Genomic DNA, 20,161 nt, shown 5'->3' with positions numbered 1-20,161 from the left:
CACACAAAAGGGAAAACTTCATTAAAAAATCGATATGCATTACCTTGCAGGTTTGAACCTCAATTATATGTGAAATACTTTGCACAGCAGCTTAAGTTGCATGTTTGCATCCCAAATGTCTTCCACCAGGAAGCTTTCAAGGCACAGCAGTAGGGTTGATGAGATCTTCAGGTGAGGGAGATTGATGGGCATGGGAGTAAGGTCGATATACTAAATGGCCGTGAGGATGTAGCAAGATGTTGAGTTTTTGGGGAAATGGGGTCATTTTCAAAGAAATTTGGGTTTTTCCCCCAAATTTTATTTTCCCGCCTCTCCCTTCCCTTCCCCCTTAGGTGCAATGTACAATAGATTTATTAACCTCAGCCAAGCTTCACGCTTAGGCACAAAAAGGGGGGCAACTTTAGGGCGGGTCATCTTGATATATTTTACTGCTCAAGTGAAGATTGGTGGATGAAGGTTCCAATGGGGGGGAAAGTTGATTGCCAGCTCGGGGATTTCAAATCATGCCCCTTTAATGTGGACTCCCTTGCAGTCCCTAGATGTGCCATTTAAATTTGTTAATAGTTGGCTATAGAATAAGAAATTTTGCCGGAAGATTAGAGCTGTGTGGAAGGAAAGAACACATAATGTGGTGGACCCATGCATCAGATGTGATGTTGGGATACAAGGCATCCATGGTTTTGCTAAGAGAGAAATTTCGTAAGGACAATTTTTTGTTTTTTGTAATTCAAGAAAGTCTAAATATGCCTGTAATGGCCGATCCCAGGGATGCATATATTTCTACCCTATTGGTGGAGTGTGAGTTGGCCATTAAGGATTTGGAGTTGGCTAAGGTTGAAAGGTCTAGAATTGTAAGTAGATAGCTATGGCTAAATGTGGCACACTATCCCTCAAAAATGTTTTTTTAGTCAACTAAAAGAAAGCATATCCGAGAGGAGTCGATTGATAGAGTTCAGAATGAAAATGGAAATCTGGTTATTGGGTTCTAGCAAATTGTTGCTGACAGTTGGTGATTGAAGGCCTATCACTATGCTTAATGTCTCTTACAAATTAATTACTAAAGTCTTGGCTATCAGGGTGCACATTGTATCCATGCAATTAATGGATGGAGAGCAAAAGGGCTTCATTAAGGGCCATGACATTCTAGAAAATATATGTAATGTGTCTTCAATGCTTGATCTTTCTTTGTCTTCTAGTCACAAATGCATTGGGTTGGGTGTAGACTTTGATAAGGTCTATGATCAAATCTCTCGGGAATTCATCAAGGTGGTTCTTGAGCATTGTCGAGCTGCTTAGGAAAGTGTGTACCCTTTTTTGCAATGTTTCCACCATATTGTGCATCAATAAAGGTGTTGTTAACAATCAGACAAGTCTACAATTTTTACCGATGATTTGATGACCTTCATGGTGGAGTCAAAATAGAGTGTGGATTGCCTACAGGTGCGTCAATGTTTCTTTGTGGCATCAAGGTTGGTTTGTAGTTTGAAGAAGACATATGCCCTACAAGTGTCTCTTGATCCTATGCCAAACTAGGCTACTTCTCTGTCAGTAAATTGGGTGTCAAAAGGGAAGCGGAATGGCCTTTTTGATAATGGTGCAATAACATAGAGGAACAAGGAGGTGTGGGAAGCGGAAAATGGGGGTTCAGGCCCTAAAGGACAAATTTTTTAGCTAAAAAAGAAATTACTGTGAGATGAACAATGAAAAGGTATATGGAGCACATACAATGTTGCTACCTTACAACGGAAGTAGAATACATGAACAATGCATGTAAAAGATAGTAAACACAAAACATAGCCAAGTAGACACACAACTATTCCATATGGTACAAAGGCATTGGTGTCACCACACCTCGCCTCTTCTCAAAGATCATCTTTTGTTTAGGTCCTAAAAAAGAGGCGTTTCCAATAGCTGACAACAATAGACACACCTTGACATGATTTTTTTGAGCCAGTTTCTCCTTAGAATCCATTGATCCTCCCTCCACGACTTAGCAGGGACTATATTTGAAGGCCATCCCTCAAGCATCCTCTCAAGCACCACGTGCATCATATCCCTTTCCCCAAGGCTAGGCTTCACCTGCCCCTCAATTTGGTCGACAGACAACCAGCTAGCCAAAAGATATCGTCCTAGACTCTAATTCCCTTCCTAAACAAATTACAAGCCCTCACTACATGCAAGCCGAATGGTTCTTCTTTGAAGGCAGTTACTCCAGTAGATGCTCTTCTTAAGGCTCACATCACCCCTCAAACCCTGACACCCTTTCCACTCTAGACAACTAGTTCTCTGTAGTTGAGACTAGACTAGTTGCCAAATCAAAACCATGCATTGAGGCCAAGAATCCTGAGAAGAGGTGATGATGCCATGACATCCCACCTCCCCATCCCTCTACTTATCCCAAGCTTCCTTCTCTACCCCAGAAATAGGCAGAATTGCATGGGCCCGCTATCAAATTCACACTATGAACCATCCTTTTGTATCACAAGCTAGAATTGCTGACCCACATTTGCCTTTCTGTAGGGGCCCGCTATCAGAATTGCATGGGCCCGCTATCAAATTCACACTATGAACCATCCTTTTGTATCACAAGCTAGAATTGCTGACCCACATTTGCCTTTCTGTAGGTAGACATCAAACCCAGATTTCCTATGCTTAAACCACAAGCTCTCATCTTGACCACTTTTTTTATTCTTGGAGGAGTACCACTTGCGGTAGCCTCATCTTGACCACTTTTTTTATTCTTGGAGGTGTACCACTGTCGCGGTAGCCTCATCTTGACCACTTTTTTTATTATTGGAGGATTACCACTTACGGGAGCGTCCTCAAGATCATCCTCATGCATGCTTTCTATTTTAGTCTACCACACAACCCCCCTACATTCCAAGAAAGAACATGAATACTTTGACCCCCACCCCCCGACTCAGCACCGTTATTACTGGAACAAAACTTGTATGTATCATAGAAAAAGTTGAACCTCTTCTCTCTACTAGACCCTACAATCCTTGCAGCCTCCTTGATCCTTTTAAGAAACCCACATTGCATGAACTTGTTTGACGTGTTAGTAATTTCCATCTTTGGGCTCTCCTCCGAATTCTTGTCCTCCAGCACACTCTTTCTATGGTTGGCATCCGGGAGCTCCTCTTCCTGTGCTGGCCTTAACCATGTGATATCTTGCTCATCTTCTTAGGGCCTTTTACCTCTTTCTGCCACCTCTGGCACTCTTTGGCCCAACCTCTTGCTTTTGTTGGAGGTCCTCAAACACGATTCACTATTAGCTTCCACCACCCTAACCTTCCAACACCAAGGAAAAACCTTTTTTGATGAAATTCACCACATAAGCTGACATCGAAACATATATGCTACCTCTAGAAAGTGCTCCAACTTAGGGAGCACATCCTTGATCTGTAAGACACACAGAGCTGCATGCTTTTAGCTAGCCTCAAACCTCATCCTTTATTTGCACCTAGCTCTCCTTGCCACCTTTGCTTGTAGAAGTTTGGTTGCTTCGTCAATTTTTAGTGGGGTGAACCTTCCCATAGTTTATGGGCCAAGGCCTCAACATATGATAGTGCATCAACAATATTGACCTCGCGTTTCTCATCTACCTCCACTTCATGATTAGTCACCTCTTTCAAGGTTGAAATCTCGTCTCGCCTATCTAGGAACTCATTCCACTTATAATGATATAGTGACAAGTGGTAACAATAATCTTGGCATTGATTTGTACGATCCACTGAAAGTAAACTTTGTTAAAGAGTTTAACTTATTTTACATTACTATCATCTTTAGGGGTTTAGGGTTTAGTAGTAGCTGATTTTTGTCAAGCATTTTACTTTATCTCTTGGAATTAAAGAATTTTAGGGTTTAAAGTTTAGCAATATCTAATTTCTATTTTTTACGGTTAATCATTTTACTTTATTGCCATGCTTAACCACATATGATCAATGGCTATCACAAACAATTAGATTAAGAAACTATCCCAGATCTAAAATAAATATTTGACATTTAGATGGAGTGACAAACAATGGAGATACAAATGACTCTCCACAGTTTGGGGAGAGTTTCAATGACCTCACTGACTATTTAGAAGAGGGGGATAACTTTGCAGTTGTCGTAGCATCTGGGGAGAATGAGAAAGATGACCCATACATTCTATTACAGTGCACAAAATCTAAAGTCTTATTATACAATGCTGAAGTACAATGCTGAAGTACACAAGGGAAAACTCAAGTATCTAGGTCAAGGATCCTATCGAGTAAGAAAAATGAATCCCATAGAGGTTGTGCTGCTAGACACATTGGATGAAGTCCAATTCAACACAACCATAAACAGGAGCTGACTGAAGTGCTACTACTTCAACATGAAAGCCATGCGCAACAAAAATGAAGATTTGGGAAATCGAAGTCTTCCTTAGTTAGTATTAGATTGTATCATAAGCACTCACTTGCATATGTATGTCTTTGTACATATAGGTACCATCAACTGATTTCAAACTAGGGCTCAGAAGTGATGCTTGAGTCCTAGCTACCCTATGAAATCCCAACAACAACAAAAAAAGCATATAGTTAGTCCCTACCTAGTTACTAGTGTTAGATATCAATGCTCCACTCTCGTGTAACTACGCGGGAACCAGCTAACTCTACTTGTAAGCCCCCCATATGAGGAGAAGGCATTTGAGTAGCTCAGTTATCCGATAGGTCTTGGTTTGGATGTGGGAGTTGGCACACTGCCAACTAGGCTACATGCAAGTGCAGGAAGGCATCCCGTGACTGACCGCACTGAGGGTAGATGGAGCATTTCTCGGGGCAGCCCACCACTCTCGGGTTGCGAGGACCCCGTTTAGAGCCCTAGATGATCCCGGATGGCTCTAGGCCGAACGATGACTATAGGAGAGTTGCTCTACTTTGCGCACCGGTTCTATCGTGTGGTTGGTGGCCTATTTTGGGACCGACGAGTCGGCCATTTTGGGTAGACTGCTGGCTCCGGTCACCCAATTAGGTCTAATTGACCATGGCTGGCAGCTATATAAGAGCAAGCCCGTGAAGCCCATTTCATCACTAGCTACAGCAACCCTGATTCCTTAGCATCCAGCCTCTGTCCTCTACTGTTTCCAGATCACCATCGAAGCTTCTCTCATAGGAGCGCACGGCTGGGAGGTAGCGCCATTGTATCAGTTCTGCAGTAATCAAATTTTTGATTCTCTATACTATATGGTTTTCTCTCTTGCATACGAGATCAGGTTATCTGTTGAGCATAGACGTTGTATTATTTTCTTACATGGTATCAGAGCTTGGGCTCTAGCAAGAAGATTTGGTAATGTGTTTCTGTTTGCGAGCAGATTGTGAGAGATGGCCTAGCCCGCAAGACTGCGAATCCCACCGTTCGGCGAAAGCGAAAAGTTGGATGGCTCTAACTATCCACTCTGGAAGTTCAAGATGAAGACCATCCTAAGCGCATACGAGCTTTGGGATACTGCTACTGGGGTGGATATGAAGCCGGGAATCTAGCCAATGCAGGACAACAGATAGTACCAACTGTGGATGAGATTCTTGCGTGGACAAGAAGAAATGCAAATGCGATGTGTTCTATTGTCTGCAGTGTAAGTGATTCTGTCATGGCGTTAATTCAACATGTCACCACAGCGGAGGAGGCATGGACGATCTTGAAAAATCAGTACGAGACCACGAATTAGACGTGGATTCAGAATTTGGAGACTCAACTCGCAAACGAGAAACTGTCTGAGTCTGAAATGGTAGAGAAGTTCATCACCAGGGTGAAGAGTCTGTGCGATCAGATGACTGCGATTGGCATCACCATCACCAGCGAGAATCTAGCACAAAGGTGCATACGGATTCTCCCACCAAAGTACGATGGTCTTGTTACGGTGCTAAATACGCAGAACAGAAATCCACCCCTCAACTTTGAGGATTTAAGTGCAATGCTTCTGGAGGAGGAGATGCGTCAAAAGACGAGGACTGGAGAAAATTCGACTTTCTATGCTGGATCAAAGAAAGTAAGGGTAAGGACTCTGGTAACCCATCTTCTTCTGATGATAAAAAGAGAAAGAAGAAGATCAAGTGCTTCTATTGCAACAATGCAGGGCACAAGCAGAATGAGTGCCGAAAGAAGATTACAAATGAGAAGAACGGAGTAAAGAAAGAGTCTAGCAACAGCGCGCAGGGAGTACTAGTAGAGCTGTTCGTTGCAACTGAGGAGATTTGCACAGAGGCCGTTCATGTACCTACGGATGAACCTTGGATTATTGACAGTGGTGCATCACGCCACATGACCAGTCAGAAGGATTGGTATACCTATCTACAGCCGGTAGGGAATGACATCCTGGTAGCAGTCGGCAATAATGCAAAATGTCCAGCAAAAGGAAAAGGTATGATTGCTCTCAAGTCAGATGGAGTTGTAAAATAGTTGTTCGATGTTCTTTATGTGCCAGATATCAAGAGGAACTTGTTGTCCATTTCTGTGATCACGGATCGGGACCTCAAAGTTCAATTCGATAAGAATGGCACATAGATTTTGGATCTTCAAGGGAAGGTCATTGGTAAAGGTACATGGCGCAACAACATCTATGAACCCTCAGCTTTCAGTGCTCAAGCCGATGTGAAGAACACTAAGCTGTGGCATGAGAGGTTTGGTCATCTTAACCTTAGTTCTTTGAAGGAGATGCATAAAAGTGGAATGATTGCAGACCTACCAGAAATTACAGATCTGCCCAATGTATGTGAAGCTTGCATGATGGGCAAGCAGCATCGGCAGCCCTTTCCTAAAGAGGCCAGCAGGGCAAAGGCTCCTCTAGAGCTCGTTCACACGGACCTCTTCAAAAAGATGGAGACAGAAGTTTTGGGTGGTTCCTACTACTTCATGAGGCTGATCGACAACGACAATAGAAGGATATGGATATACTTCCTGAAGACTAAAGATGAGGCTTTTAGTAAGTTCAAAGAATGGCATGTAATGGTCGAGAAAGATCAGACAGAGGTGGAGAGTTCACATCAAGCGAATTTGAAAGTTACTGCAAAAGTCACAAGATCAAGAGGCAGAAACCCCCGCCACATACATCATAGCAAAATGAAGTTACAGCAGAGCGCAAGATGCGCGCCATCTGCGAAATGGGTAGGAGTATGATGAAAGGGAAAGATTTGCCAAAGACTTTCTGGGCTGAAGCATGTAACACTACACTTTACATTCTGAATTGTAGCTACATGAAGGCTGTGCAGGCCTTTTCTGGTAAGAAACCTTCAGCTGCACATTTCACAGTTTTTGGATGTGAATGTTTTGTGCATGTCCCTGATGCTAACAGGACCAAGTGGGAACCGAAGAGCCGGAAGTGTATTTCTTGGGCTACAGTGAAGAGGCGAAGGGTTACCGTCTCTATAATACTGTTACCAAGAAGGTAATAGTAAGTCGCGATGTGGTCTTCTCACAACAGCTGCATCAATTGGAGGAGGATGCTTCCCTCCCAGACAACCAGGACCAGGATATCCATCCAGTACAACCACCAACAGCAGACCGAACTCCCCCAACGGTGCTTGGTAGGATTCAAGATAAAGAAGAGGAAGAAGAGCCTGCAGAACCACAACGGCAATGGCCATTCCCGAAGTGGGTAAAGCAACTTTTGGATGGTAGAGAACCTCCAGCCATTGAGGAGGAACCATCCAAACACCACCGGTCCAAGAGATTAGAGGAGCAAAGAAGGGCGCAGGAACACTTGGTCAACTATGCTTTGATGACAGAGGTGATCCTGTGCTAATGAACCCATATGAGGAGAAGGCATTTGAGTAGCTCGGTTATCCAGTAGGTCCTAGTTTGGACACCAGATGGGGGCCATGTGTGGCCTGATGGCTAGACGGAGTTGGCACACTGCCAACTAGGCTACATGCAAGTGCGAGAAGGCATCCCATGACTGACCGCACTGAGGGTAGACGGAGCATTTCTCGGGTAGCCCACTTTCGAGTTGCGGGGCCCGTTTGGAGCCCTAGATGATCCCGGATGGCTCTAGGCCGAACGGTGACAGTAGGCAAGTTGCTCTATTTTGTGCACCGGTTCTATCGTGTGGTCAGTGGCCTATTTTGGGATCGACCCCCATTCGACCCTTTTGGGCGGACTTGGTCGGTCACCCAATTGGGTCTAACCGACTACGGCTGGTGGCTATATAAGAGCAAGCCCATGAAGCCCATTTCATCACTGGCTACAGCAACCCTGATTCCTAAGCATCCAGCTTCCGTCCTCTACTATTTCCAGATCGCCATCGAAGCTTCTCTCATAGGAGCGCACGGTTGGGAGGTAGCGCCATCTATTGTATCAGTTCTACAATAATCAAATTTTTGATTCTCCATACTATCTGCTTTTCTCTCTTGCAAACAAGATCTTGTTATCTGTTGAGCATAGACGTTGTATTGTTTTCTTACAACTAGGTCACATGCACTCACATGCTTTCGCTTAGACACATAGTCGATTGCATGAAGAATTGTGCCACACACTTTCATTCCTCACTCTCAAAGCATGTATAAAAATAAGATCTCTCAAATACTCACACAAATGTCATACCTGCATGCCAACCAATCTAATGATCAATGGTACACCATATGAACATGGATGTAGGTTCAGAAATAATGCCGCCACCACTAAAGAGGATGCGAAGAAAGAGCCCACTGCCTTAGCCACAAGACCCCCTCCAGAGTTCGCATCAGCCATCTACCTCCTCTCAACCATGGCGACCATAGGCATTTGTGGTTCAGAGCTAAGTAGAAAATTTTGAATTCATGATTTGAAAAATTCGGATGAATAATTCGTTTGGGGAAAAAAACGAGCAAAAATTCGTTGCCACATCACGTTTTTTTCACAATTCGCCACATCATCTATCAATATTTGTGCGAATAAAAAGTATTCATACGAATAGGTATTAGTACAAATAACTTATTCATACGAATAAAGCTAATAGTTGGAATAATTTCTCCTATATAGGCAAACAGTTGTTTGTACTTTGCTCATCTCGCTCTTGGTTCTCTAGTTGAGCAATAGAGATCAAAGAAGGAAAAGAAAACAAGGAAGGCCTCTTAGATAAGGTCTAAAATAAGATGGAAATTTTATTTTTGTATGTGTGAGTTCTTACGAGCTTTTGTTAAAGCTCTTAAGATCTCTTGTGTTTATTGTTTTTGTGTTTTTGTTTGTTAGAGTTTATAGGATCTCTTCTATGATATTTTTTTATGTTTTCATTTGTTAGAGTTCTTAGGATCTCTTTTTTGAGTTCTTAAGATCTATTGTGTGAATTGTTTTTATGTTTTTATTTATTAGAGTTCTTAGGATCTCTTGTGTAAATTGTTTTTGTGCTTTTGTTTGTTAGAGTCCTTAGGATCTCTTGTTTTTTATTTCTTAAGGTCTCTTATGTAAATTGCTTTTGTGTTTTGTTTGTTAATTTTTTTAGAACCTCTTGTGTAAATTATTTTTGTGTTTCTATTTGTTTGAGATCTTCATCTCTTCTGTAAATTGTAAATTATGTATTTATTTATATTAGTTTAAGTTATTTGTGTGAAATGTGATTGTTTGTGTTCTTTCTTTTGTGAAAAAATATATAAGCAAATTGTTTGGGTTGTAATTGTAATTCTCTTATGTGAATAAATACTCGTTTACTTCTTATGTGAAAAAAGTTTACGTGAATGAATTTTGTGAAAGAAAGTAATTTCTTATGTGAGTAAATTAAAATTTATTCTTATATAAATAATGTTTTTATGAATAAATTCTGTGAAATACTTGGTAATGCATCATTTGTATAAGTCTATAGTAAACGCCTTAGTAAATATATTACTAAATAAATACCATGGTAATTATAACATAAAATATATTAATACAACTTAAAATATTTTGTTAAAGTTTATTATCTTTTCAATGGCCCAATATATGATTCAAAAGAAATTACTTAATGTATTCGTATGAATAAATTAGGAAAAATCATTGGATTTGTTTTAAATCAGGAAATTTGTGATTTTTCATGTTTTTTTGAATCGAAAATTTTTTTCGAGCGAATTAATGCAACTTAGGTTCAGAGCAATAGATCTAAGGAGGTCTTTGTGCATGACATGGAAAGACAAGAAGAAAAAATGCCACCGCAGTCACCACCTTCAAGGCGCCTCTTAACATGTGATTGAATATTTTATATCATGTCTTTACTTAAAGTTATGGGTCTTTGTGTCTTATGACAGTTTGGAGAGTGTTTTGAGCTAAGTGTAAAGGTGTCTATAAAGGAGGTGCAATGTTTCCTCAGAACCTACCCATCCAACCCAATCAGCCCCTTCGAACTCCTTGATATATATCAATTCATGTCATGTTGAGCCGCAAGATCTTCTTTCAACAACGTATCGCTCTTCTCTTTGGTGCAGGCCGGCTTGCTGAGATTATGGCCTCCGCTAATCCTTTTCTTCTCCCTATGCTTGAGTACAACATCACTTGGGATGTTACCATCTTCATTCTCATCTAAGGGAGGATAGTATGGTGTGGTCTCTTGGTATAAAAGCTTCTTTTTAATGTCCCCTTCCTAGTGATGAATATCTCCATAACTCAGTTCGAAAGCAGTAGGAAGTGAAGAGGTGCGTGAAGTTTATTACCCCCAACTTCATGTCACATCTTTTGGTGGAGACGTCGGGTACGTTTGATATTGGATTCATCCCACTTTACTAAACGGTCTTGGGTGTACTTGATTGCATGTTATGCCTAGTATAGGCATGTATTTTTTGATGTGATAAAGAAGATGCCCAGAAGAACTCTGTTAGAAGAGATTGCAGCCCGTTTAAGAGAGCTAGAAGATTGTGAAGGTGATGCTCAAGCTATTCGCATGGTCATCATGATCATATCCTTTATGTTTGCACTCTTGAATATGTTGGTGAATTGACAACACCGTCATCAAGCATAAGGATAAATTGGGGATTGTTTCATGCGCTGGCAGCTTGGTGTGAAGAAGAGTTGAGTCTTTGGGTAGTTTTTGACTATAACAATGGAGTGGTGATTCTCAATGCTTTCAACTTCTTTTGCTATGCAAATGATGAAGAGTACAATATCTTGAAGTTGTTATGTGCACTTCCAATTGTGACAAGGGTGATTCTTGGATCCATGTATACAAAATGTTTTCATGGTGCTGGTTGGTCACTTATTTTTGAAGATTTTGTTGAGGATCACATTGTGGAGGGTTTTCAACAAGTGGTTATGCATAATAAGTTGGTCTTGGTATACTAAGGCTCTGCGGGATCTTGTTTGGATCTTGTTTGGGATATTATTTGGATCCTTGCATTTCCTTTTTGTGTTACATCATGGTGAAGATTCCAGTGTTTTGAGGGACCCAAGGGGAAGACTCGAAGTCTTATCTTTGGGATTTTGTTTGAGGATGCCGGCTTTTTGGATGGTCCATGAAGGATCGAGCAAAGATTTTGCCTGATTTTCTTGAAGGTGTAGCCTTGAGTTGGCATTAGGCCTTGCCAAACTCTACCAAGGAGGACTGGGACCAAGTGGTGGCTACAATGAAGCAGAGATTTGGGGCAGTGGAGTCGCCAAATGCTTTGATGTTGCAGTTGGACCAATTCTATCAAGGAGAGGGTGAGATGGTCTTTGCGTTGGCAATCCGATATGAAACTTTATGGACAAAGTATGAAAGGGCAGCTTTGCGAGTTGTGGCATCTGCATTATCAGCCCCTCAAAGTCTCATAGGGATGGAGCACTTAAAGATGAGCAAATTTGTTATGGCTTTGGAGCCTCGTCTTTGCTCAAAAGCAATGAGTAAAGATCCAACAACATACGTGGAGGCACTTCGCATTGCAACCAAGAAAGAAGCTTCTCTAAAGATTGAATTTGTGTCTTCAATAGCTTCAACTTCTAAGGTGGAGGTAATGGGCACTCCTCAGGTACCAAAGTCCTCTGAGTTAGATCATAATATCTCCCAATTGATGGCATAGTTTGCTAATTTGAAATTGCATTTGGTTAATGCACGCCAACCTAGAGCACCAAAGAGTGAGGATAGGCCTTGAGATAAGAGTGGGGTCACTTGCTATGAATGTAATGAAAAAGGTCACTATCGTCCTGAGTGTCCTAGATTGAGAAAGAAAGAAGAAAAACAAGTATCCTTGTTAAAAGCTTCTTCAGGGAATGAGGATGAGTAAGGGCCCAATATTGAAGCCCCCTGATTGGTGGTCTCAAGACTTTTATGTAAATCCAAGTGTATCTTTGCATTCAGTTGGTGCTATATTGCTACAAAAAGGAGAGGCAGGTAGAATGCAACCCATCTATTATGCCAGCTGATAGCTTACAGAGGTGGAAACAAGGTATGAAGAAATGGAGCAACAAGCTCTCTCTTTGGTGTTTTCAGTCAGAAATTTTGGCTCCTTTTTATTACCTCGACCATTTTTCTTCCTTACCTCTCAGTCTGTATTAGCATATCTAGTTCACAAGCCGAATCCTGGGGGGAGATTTGCAAAACGGTTGTCAGAGCTTCAAGAGTCCTCTTTCTCTTTTGTCACTAAAAATACCACTAGGTCCACTATGGCAGATTTGCTCATAGGACGGGAGGATCTAGGATAAGAAAAGAAATGTAAGGAGAACATTAAAGATGAAAGGGATACACCACCAATAGCTCTTGTTTTGTGTTTTGATGGGGCTTTTAGTCCTTCATGCCAACAAGGAGCTAGGGGGATAGTCTTGATGAATTCTAAAGGTCAAGAGGTGTGGGCAAGAGGATAAGAGCTTCCAGGTATCACAACTAACCATTAATGTAGCTGACTATAAACCATTAATGTAGCTAAGTATAATGCTTTGATTCTTGGTTTGGAGGGTTGTCTTCAAAGTCAAATTAAAGAATTGGAAGTAAGAGGATATTCTCAGCTTATTATAAAGCAAATGCAAGGGAATTGCAAGACAAGAAGTCCTCATTTGAAGGAGCTTAATCAAAAGGCTATGGCACAGTTTGATTTTTGCAAGTTTGTTCATATAAACAGAAAAGAAAATCAAAGGGCAGATGAGTTAGCTACTCAAGCCATTGTAGTACAAGACCAGGGGTGGCTTCTTTGGTAGACACTGGATGGCCAGAACTGCAAGATGTTCAACAATATGTGAAAGAAGGCACGCTTTCTTGAGGGTTAACTCCACAATAGAAGCAGAGATTGGTTACTTTTGGCCACGCCTCCATAAGGATGTATATGAATGTCACCAATGGAACCTATCAGCTTGAGGATGTTGACGGCATGGTGATACTTGGATGCACCAATGAGTATCGCCTTAAATTCTTATATGCTTGACCACCTTCAGGGCCAGCAGACCCTCTTTGTCACTAGAGAGGATCTGCTGGGGAGGGAAAGATGTGACGCCAAAAATTGATATTTTTTTATTCGCCCCCTTCTATGTAAACTGCCCATATCTTTCCGACCGCTTCTCTGTTTCTTACAAAACTTATATCAAAGTGAAGCCCATTTCAAGGAGCCTCTTAATATGTGATTGAATATTTTATATCATGTCTCAGCTGAGAGTTATGGGTCTCTGTGTCTTATGACAGTTTGGAGAGTGTTTTGAGCTAAGTGTAAAGGTGTCTATGAAGAAGGTGCAATGTTTCCTCGGAACCTACCCATCCGACCCAATCAGCCCCTTCAAACTCCTCGATATATATCAATTCATGTCATGTTGAGCCGCAAGATCTTCTTTCAACAATGTATCGCTCTTCCCTTTGGTGCAAACCGGCTTGCTGAGATTATCGCCTCCGCTGATCCTTTCCTTCTCCCTATGCTTGAGTACAACATGACTTGGGATGTTACCATCTTCATTCTCATCTAAGGGAGGATAGTATGGTGTGGTCTCTTTGTATGAAAGCTTCATTTTAATGTCCCCTTCCTAGTGATGAATATCTCCATCACTCAGTTCGGAAGCAGTAGGAAGTGAAGAGGTGCGTGAAGTTTATTACCCCCAACTTCATGTCACAGTGGTTTCTCTTGCATCATCCTTAATGGTGGCCTTGTCTTCTTCCCACTTCATGAAATAATTAGTATCCATGATAATGTATTGGGATTTCATCTCTTTAGCTCTATTGCATTGATTGGACCTATAAAATACATGCCCCATTTTTTGAATGGTTGATCGGTCAAAACTTGTATAATTAGAGGCATAAATTTTGCTTAAGAGGGATGGATGTTTGTTGTTGGAATGGAAGGTATCACGTAACGAATTAAACTGCATCTACAAAGATAATAAATCTACTTGTTGCACCTTGCAGCGAGCTCTCCAATAAACTGCCCTTATGGGATGCCCGAATGGGCTTCAATTGACACCTCTACAAACTCATTTTTGCAAACACAATGGCGGATTATACCTTCCTTTCCCATTTGATAGAGTTGGACATCTATCAGTTAGTATGGTGTTGTGCCTTTGATGAGTTTTGGGGCCTTATCATTATTAAGGGCCTTGGCTTGTGGGAACCCGCTGGCTAAGAAGTGTCCAATCTCCTGAGTCCATTCCAGTATTAAATCTATAAAGAATAACGAGGCATCTAGGATATTATTATCCACTCCCATTTTTGGCTTTCCATTTGGAATTGGGGACATATGATTAGCCATAAAATGAGTGTGTCCCCTTCCTATAGCTATAGTGAAATCAAACTCTAAAAGAATAAGCATCCACCACGTGATGCGCTTAGTCATGTAGAGTTTATTCACTTAATATAGGAGGACCTGGTGGTCCACAATGAACACAAACTAGGTTTGCTAGCAAGTAGTAACAAAACTAAACCATCGCAAGGCCTTTCCTCTCCATTGGCATGTAATTCATCTTTGCACCAATAAGTTGGTGATTAGTAAAATATATCGGATAGTCCAAATTATACTCGCCTTGTTGTGCCAACACACACCCTATTGGGGAACTTTTTTCATATAAATCAAGCTGAAAAAGACCCCGATACAAAGTGATAACCTCAAAGCATAGTCATTTTCTTTGTCTCTGACTGCACATTTGTCATCATCAAAAACAACTTGAAATCCTCTTCTATTAAGGGAGGACATTGAAAGCAAATTCTTCTTAATGCCTAGCACAAAGAGTACATCTGAAATTCTAAAATATGTGCCATCAGTGGATGTGAGAATAATGTCTCCCACTCCACACACTGAATAAGAAGAATTATTTTGCCAATGTCTGCAATGTCACTCAAAATGAGTCCAAAATTGCTTGTAATAGTCCCAAAATGCTTTTACACTGCCAAATTGCATCCGAATGCCAAAAGCCCCAATTTCTTCAGGGAAATTGCATCAAAAGAGGGCAAATTGCCTGAAAGCTTAAAAAATGCAAGAAATTGCTGTGTAAATCAAAAAGCCCCAAATTTTTACAAGAAATTGCAACTCAAAAGGGGCAAATTGATTGAAAGCCCCAATTTGCAATTTATATGCAAAAGGAGTAAATTCTACTACTAATGTGCTCAAATGTGACTCAAACTGAGTCCAAAAAGCCTACAAAGCTCCCAAATTGCTCTTCTTTGTAGTGTCTCCCCAAAAATTACACAAGAGCACTCCAAAAAATGCAATGTGCCTGCAAAGACCCCAATTTCTCTGCAAAGAGAAGAACCTATAAAGCAAAAACTTGCAAAGTAATCCTTCAAGAAAATCCTACAAGGAAAACCTGCACAAAATGCAGACACCAACGAAAGGTACAAGGGCCTACAAAATGTACGAAAATCTGTACTGGGTACGGATTTGCAGTAATAGTGGTGCAGTCGACTGTACGGACGCCTCACGTAGCTTGTACAAACAAAATGGTAACCTGTACAGATGACTGAGTACTGCTGATGTGCAACTGTACGGACGACTGACAGTCTATATGATTGTACGATAGATACATACGACGCAGGTACCTATACGGAGATACCTGTGGTACGATGAAGATGCATGTACGGACAGCAGAATCAGGTAGTACGGGCTGCTACTGCTATACGGAGGTACAGACGAGACATGTACAGAATAGTACGGAAGGTTGTCAGGCACCTGTAGATTTGTATGGTGTAGACTTATACAAACGATGCAAATTGTACGGACGATGTAGCAGAAGGCTGTACGGCGGTCCAGGAGCACAGGTTGTACGGCAGAGTGTACGACACCTAGAGGCTGGTACGCAGGTTGAGCTACGTGAGCTTGGGAGCTGAAGTAGAAGATGTGCGAGCTAGTCCAACCTCGGGGGGGTCACTATGTATAAACCCTCTATACCACGTGCGTTCAAGGCCTATTTCTAAAATCCCTTATCTGTAAATTTTTCATTAATAAAATGTACCCCTTTTCTATACAAATCTGTAAATTTTTCTCAAAACTATTTTAAATAGTCCCTTATGTATATTAATTTCTGTAAATTTTAGAAATAAAAAATATCCTTCTGTTGAACTCACGTGATAGGGTTACATATGATGAGTGACCCCCCCGAGAGTCCAACAAGCAAGAGCTCAGGATCTAAGAGCACTCTCACACACGGACAATGGCAAAAGTCTGGGGAGAGAAGCAGATGCTCTCATACCAAATGTTAGAAAAAGAGAGAGAGAGCTAGAGAGTTGAACGTTGTGCTTGTGATAGATGAAGTGAAGAAGTACAACAAAAGGGAAAGGTTTTGTCTAAGTGACCAAACCTTATCCTTCACTAACCATAGTTAGTGAACTAATTGTGGTTAGGGGAAAAAACCTCAAATGAGGGAAAAGTGCCCCTAACCTACTTATTACATTACATTGGTCATTGCTAGAATATAATAATAATTCTAACAATAATGACACTCTCTCAATGAGTAAACAAGCTTCATTGTTCATCTTGTTGCCTCCATCTTGTCACCATGCATTTCGAAGAGCTCTTTTGCTTGAAATTAGTGAGGCTAAAATGATTTCAGGTGCCTTGAAAAATACCTTTAGCAAGAGGGGTATAAGAAGAAGATTTAAGACTTTTGGATAAGAGAGGGGTATAAAGAGACGGGTGAGGTGGCTTTTTTCAAAGGTTAAAGGACCTTTGAATGACATGGCCTTGTCAACAGCTTTGATTGCAAATAATCAACGTCGTGACTTCGCATGGAACTTTCTCTTCCTTGCTTCAAGTTCAAAGTCACCTCGCCTCTCGATATCTCTACATTAAAGATATGATATGATTTAGCAATTGCAATGGTGAAGACACCTAGCCTCCTTGATAGCCACATGACAGCAAGTATTCATGGCTGTAATTCGGTGTTTTGTGGGGTGTCTGGCATTAACAACTTTTAGCTTCAGAATATCTATGCAGCCTCGACCCTCTACGAGATCAAGCTTGTGCATGGTGAAATATCTACGCGTGTGACTCCGATTGCTGTGCACATAAGACTCCAATTACTGAGCGTGTCCCTTCCTCATCATGATGAGATCAGCCAAGATGCAAGGCAGGATGAAGCCATGGGCATGTGAATTGCAAGCTTTGAAGGAGACTCCGATTGCGAGAATTTGCGGCTCTAATACCAATGTCACGATAAAGAAACATAAAGAGGGCTTCTTTTTTGCTACCACCTAGCCATGGATTCCCACCGTGAGCTCCTTCCTTTTTCTTCATTCCTTTTGTGAGCTCCCTCTCTAGAATCCACCCCTGAACTTAGCACTTGCCAAGTGGCTTCTTCATAGTGCCACGTGTCCCACAAAAGACCTCACCATTCTAGCGCTCTCATGGGATTCCCTTTGCTCCTCTTTATTAGTGCCTAGGCCTAGGAATAAACCTAGAGCCCTCAAAGCCCCTTTAAGTGCAAGTGCTGTCAATCCCTCTTGGTCTCTCGCCTCACCATAACCAAGCCTTAGACTTCCCTGATTGTGGCTGACGTCACAAAGTGTCATATCATAACAACGTTGAAATTCTATCATAGGAAAATGTCACCACATCACAATAAAGGCTACATTTAAAAGAAATTACGTTCTCTTAATATCGAATACCAAAACAAGTTGCACATTAAATCTTGCTTTTGTAGTTTTGAATTATCCCATATAAGTGTTCTACATATAGCTTCTTTTTTATTGGCATAAATACTTCATGATTAACAAGTATGGCCATTTTATTATCATAAATACTATATTAGATGTTTTAAGGGTCTTGTAATATGAGTTAACCCTTGTATCTTAAAAATCATGTAAATTATATCATAATGAACAATCAAAACAAGGTTTGAATCTAGTGTTGTACATAATATTAGGTCCCCTAAAAACTCATGCTACTCCGTAATATCCTATTGAAGATATATACAAAGTATCTTATAATTAACAAGTATGGCGATTTTATCTAAAAAATGAGAAAACAGCTTGAAATTTTGGTCTTACATTGACCTTAAAGCTTTAGGTAAAATTCAAAGTAGTAAGTGTGTTCCAATCCGTAGTAATTTCAAGTTTCTTTAAGAATATAAGCTATTATGGAAAATAATCAAAACCCCAAAATATCGTGCATAACTCTAGCAAGTGGCTAAGTGAACATGACATAAAAGTGTCCTAGGACAGTTTTATGTCCTTCTACCAAACTAGTGTTAAAATGTGCATGATTCAACTTGAATCTTGATTTCATGGGACTGCATTCAAGAATTTGGGCATCTACCCAATTGAGATCAAAATGACCCCCCTTGGGCACATGTGCAACTCCCCTCGACCCCCGATGCCTTGCACACATGCGTGACACATCCCCCCCTCCGCGCATACGTGAGGCACCCCCCCTTGCAAGCATGCGCGAGCCCCCCACTCTCCTCTATCCTATGAACTTTTCTTTGGTTTGTGTTGAACATAGCCTCCCACTTTTGAATTAGCATATGAAAAAGGTCGCCTTACCTAGCCTCCCACTTTTGAATTAGCATATGAAAAAGGTCGCCTTACCTACGTCATCCTCGTGAATTAATAAAGTGAGTTCATCGGGTCTTTCAAAGAAAAAATAGTTCCACACTAGCTAGAGCGTGGAATTCTTTCCGTATAAATTGTAGCTAACAATCAGGTCTTGTATGGCTCTAGCCTCTTTCCACACCTCTTGTAGGCACATTTGGAAAACAAAGGCTATCGCCTAACCAAGGAAAGACAGCCTTGTATGGCTTTTTTCCTCTTCCTTGAATGAACGGCAGCAATAAGCGTAGGTTTTTTCTTTGCCGTCCGGATTGGGTCGCCATAAGGACTATTCAAAACACCGCTTCTTATAAGGCTCTATTCCAATCCTCCGAACCAACGCTTCAGTCCTAGGATCGTAGTAAGGCCTTCTGCACAATTGGCTAATGGAGGGCGGCAGGGGATGCTACTTGAAGCTACTCGTTTGTTTGTTACTTCTTACGACTTTTGCAGGTGAGGACGAGATGCGGTGTGTAACTTGCGCCTAGATATTGGAGAATTGGAGACTCTGACAATCGCTTTGTGAATTGACAAGCAGGCGTCCTCGATGGTTCACGCTATGTTTGGAGAGGGGAGGATGTGGAGGCTGTGGACAGCTCGCAAAACTGGGTAAGACCATCGTTGTGAGTGGGCTTTCCATAGTGACCTGGTCGAAGTATGCTGTCGAGACTGACCGCTGCAAGTTTCTCACAGGATGCCGGCCGCGCAGCTTTCGCAATGGACTATTCAAGTCCTCCCCCCTCAGCAAATCCTGGGGGTCCGGGACCTACTCCTGCTGCCCCTGCTCCCCGCTAGCCCTTCCATGGGCCGATGATCTTCACGCTATGACTACAATTTGAAGGAATGAGTTTTATACAAAAATCTCAATTCTTTAGTGCGTTTTAGGATTTTTGGCCTGCCTCTAGGTAGGCCTTAGTGAAGGTTCCTCTTGGAGATGCCAAGGCCCCCCTTCTTTCTCTCTCTTTCTATTTCAAGCCAAGGCCCCCCCACCCCCCCTCTCTCTCTCTCCCCGTCCTCTCCTTGCTGCACATCCAAGTCCTCTCTCTCTCTCTCTCTCTCTCTCTCTCTCTCTCTCTTCCAAGCTGTGCATCTGAGGCAGGCCTTATGAATTCTTTATTAGCATTCATGTTGTTCTTGTTCAAATTGGATCTCAGTTAAGCCATAGCATTGCTTTTAGTCACGAAGTAGGGTCCAGTAGGTAGCCTTTGGATTAAGTAGAACACTAGATGTGCACAATCACGAGAAAGGAAATAGAGAATAACATATCACAAAATATACAATATTGCAAGATTATGGCCC

General features: G+C 41.5%; 1 long non-coding RNA gene across 1 annotated transcript; it reads left to right on the top strand.

The window, feature by feature from the left end:
* The first annotated feature begins 19,043 nt into the window (after positions 1–19,043).
* Positions 19,044–19,657, top strand: LOC147889455 (uncharacterized). The gene is made up of 3 exons (XR_015542858.1): positions 19,044–19,315; positions 19,401–19,471; positions 19,556–19,657. It is a non-coding gene; the product is annotated as an uncharacterized LOC147889455 (long non-coding RNA).
* Positions 19,658–20,161: the final 504 nt, after the last annotated feature.

The sequence above is a fragment of the Dipteris shenzhenensis genome, chromosome 20 (assembly GCF_047967505.1).
Source record: "Dipteris shenzhenensis isolate YYH24624 ecotype China chromosome 20, Dip_SZ_1.0, whole genome shotgun sequence".
Lineage (NCBI taxonomy): Eukaryota > Viridiplantae > Streptophyta > Polypodiopsida > Gleicheniales > Dipteridaceae > Dipteris > Dipteris shenzhenensis.
The sequence above is the reverse complement of the archived record's forward strand: the minus strand, read 5'-3'. Positions and strand labels throughout refer to the sequence as shown.